The 3,248-nt window shown below is 32.4% G+C and overlaps 1 long non-coding RNA gene across 1 annotated transcript; it reads left to right on the top strand.

Moving 5' to 3' along the window:
- The first annotated feature begins 230 nt into the window (after window positions 1-230).
- LOC117690451 (uncharacterized) lies at window positions 231-2,949 on the top strand. Its single transcript, XR_010708286.1, has 3 exons — window positions 231-387; window positions 1,033-1,197; window positions 1,312-2,949. It is a non-coding gene; the product is annotated as an uncharacterized lncRNA (long non-coding RNA).
- The last annotated feature ends 299 nt before the right edge of the window (window positions 2,950-3,248 follow it).

Here is a 3,248-nt window from a genome sequence, read left to right as displayed (position 1 = left end):
TTGTTCCATTTTTATCATGCTGGCGAGGTCACGTCTTCTACACAAAAAATTAAGTTTGCTCTGTTCATTTGAAAATGTCAAGCAGAGTCCGGGTGTGGCTGTGCCTGGGACTGATGACGGTGCAGACCCTCCAGACGGTGGCCTACCTTGGATCAAGTTTCAAAATTCTTAGCGAGATGAAGGACATCAGATTTGACTTAGAGATTATATTTTCACTATCAACATGGAGTCCTTTGGACTGTTCCAGGAAGTGTGAGACCAATGGTACATGTCTGTCCTTTCAGTACTTATCTCTGACCGGTCAATGTCGACTATTCAATACCATTTTTCTACATCAGGATGCTGGAGTGTATGACATCGGATGGCAGTATTATATAACATCTAAAAGTATGTGACATATAATTATCATTCGTGATATAATGTCAAACAATCCTCGGGATAATGTATCTCTTTTATTGCCTAGTTCAAGGTTCAAATCTTCTTGGTGTGTCATGTACAAAACAAGATGTACATTTGCAAACCAGTCAAGCTATACTTTTATATTTTGTAAATTAAAAATCTCAAAGGTATGCACGCTTTAAAGAAAATTAGGTACACATGTAGTTCTAAACTATCCGTTGACGTTTTTATTACGACTTCTAATATTATATGCTTTTGACTTAGAACTAGTCAAATGTTGTAAAAAAAAAATACCAAAGAAAAAACGTTAAAACGTTAAACTAATTTCTTTAAAAAATAAAAACGCAATACAAGTGCAGAAGTAAGTATCATACAAATAGAGTACGAAGCTATTGTTTTCAGGGAAAATCTATCCCAAGTCCTACTTATGCCATTCCAAATAATAACAGTAAATCATTTTCTCTGTTTGATGATCAAATCATTATCTTATTTTGCTTTGACTATTTATTAGTTGAAAGTAAAGAACGTGTAATTTTTTTTCCTTTAGATATCGTGCTAACAAATGTCCTTGATTATCGTAACGTTTTCATTGCCATTTGTAAACAAGACAAAATGTTGTCCGTTTTTGTCTAGGGCGCTGTAGAGACCCGTTCGTTGATGGTCGTGACTTGGATATATGTTTTATGTTTGCCGGCTTCCATAATTTGCCAGAAGGTATGGAGAAATGCGCGGCAACACAGTCAAGCATCATCTCCATCACATCAACAAAGGAAAACGTTTTTCTGATCAGATTAGCTGGTAACGTCACTTCCACTGTTTCTCTGGGGTTGTTTTTTAGTTTTACTTTGTTTACATACTGCTATAATTGCTTTATATAAGCACAATTTATATGATTTTTTTATTTGATTTCAGAAACTCTGTCTAATGTTCCTCTCCCAGATGTCAGTTACAAGCGGCCATTCATTCAGGGGTTCTGGGATGGAGTGGACTGGATCTTGGACAACGGAAGTCCACTGGTTTACACAAACTGGGACGTAGACCAGCCAAAGAAAGTTGACGTGAAACAAAACATAAAATTGGAGGATGGGAAATGGCAAACGTCAATTGGTTTAAAAATTCGACCTATTTTTTGCAGTTATATACTGTAATCAAGTTTTTGTATCATAAGAATAAGGTATTGATATACAGTATTTGATGTACCATATAGAAAATTGGTAGGATAGAAACCACCATACATGTAGTCATTCGTAAATAAAAGCAGCTCAACATGGATCTTCTACATAGGTTTAATTAAGGAAAACATAATTATCTAACAATTTTTTTATTTTCAATTAAAAGATGGCTTTGTCAAAAAAATCGATTTATTACACATTTCTTGAATTGTCATGTTTAAAAAGGTACTGTTTTGATTTGAATGTAATGAATAAGATTCTTTATTAATTTAAAAATTACATTGCTTGTTAATTGGTAGGTTTGGAATTTTTTCTAAATAACCATTTTTCATTTTTTGCTCCTTTTTTAAGAAATAAGCAGCAAGTGAAAATGGTTATCGGAATACATGTAATTGGTTGGTCGCATGATTAACTCCGATGAAGCTTAGACGATTTGATCACGTATCAACCAAGATGATATCCTGTTTAACTCATTTAAATTGCTGTTTATTACATTTGTTTAAGTTTGAGAACGGCAAATTGTTAGTATTACCATAAATGGGTTTTTATATTTACAATGATGCAACCGTCAAACACAATGCGTGCGGTAGTCATTGAGACGTCATTAAAAATTTCACATAAAATGAACGGATTGTTTTTATTATTCTATGGGTTCGTATAAGGAAACATATTTGCAAATATTTACATGTTGTTGTGGTCTGTGAAGGCCCGTGATGTTGTACTTTAAATAAACCTCCTTAACATTTAAGAAGATTTGTCGAGAAGATGGCATTTTGTAAACTTTTTTTAAAGCTGAAAATAAAACTGCAAATAAAATCATTAAATGCGTTTATAATGTGAGGTTGCACATAGTAAAGCCAATTTGTTTGTGCTCCGAAAATTCCAAATTATAATGTACAATTGTAGAAACATTTTTCATTAAAAAAAAAAGCTTGTGTCCTTTTAAAATCTAAATCACAACCGCTTCAGAATTTGAATTTTTCGTAAAAAATATGGAGATTTCAAAACTTATAACTGTAGTCACTTTAGCTTACTGTGGTTTCATTAATATTCATGGGTATCAATTTTCGTGGATAAAGTGAAAATCACAGTTTAAAGGATAGGTAAATTCGTGGCCAATGACCCTATCAATAGAAAATGTTAATAGAAATTACACTTCAATGAACATTAAATTTCGTAGTCCAACTTAACAACGAAATCCACAAAAATTGGTATTTAACGAATATTGATGAAACCACAGTAATTAAACTAAATAAGTAAGTTGCTACATTAGAGTTTTTACAATCGATATCAAAGTGATGGTCGAAAATTCTGGTCAGAGTGACATTAATCTCTGAATGAAAATGCTTTTAAATTGGTACATTTGTTTTACATTGACGAAACAATCATTCATTCAAAAGTAACATTTAATGGATACTTCTAAATGAGATGGCAACTATTAAACAATGTATAACTCATTTTTCTATAAAGACACAATACTTAAAAAATCAATTAGTTTTTAACTGGCCATTAGACCAAATGGCGTGTGGTATTTATCTAACCAGTGTAAAATTTACACTGACATTGGGATACAATAGTTCATTGTTTTAATAGTCAGACAGATAAATGAACCGAGATTGGGAATGGTTAATGTCGACTAATAAACACATTCTATTTACACCACGGTGCAATACTGCG

The sequence above is a fragment of the Magallana gigas genome, chromosome 8 (assembly GCF_963853765.1).
Source record: "Magallana gigas chromosome 8, xbMagGiga1.1, whole genome shotgun sequence".
NCBI classification, from domain to species: Eukaryota; Metazoa; Mollusca; class Bivalvia; order Ostreida; family Ostreidae; genus Magallana; species Magallana gigas.
Note: the sequence above shows the minus strand (reverse complement) of the source record. Positions and strands in the feature narration are given on the sequence as shown.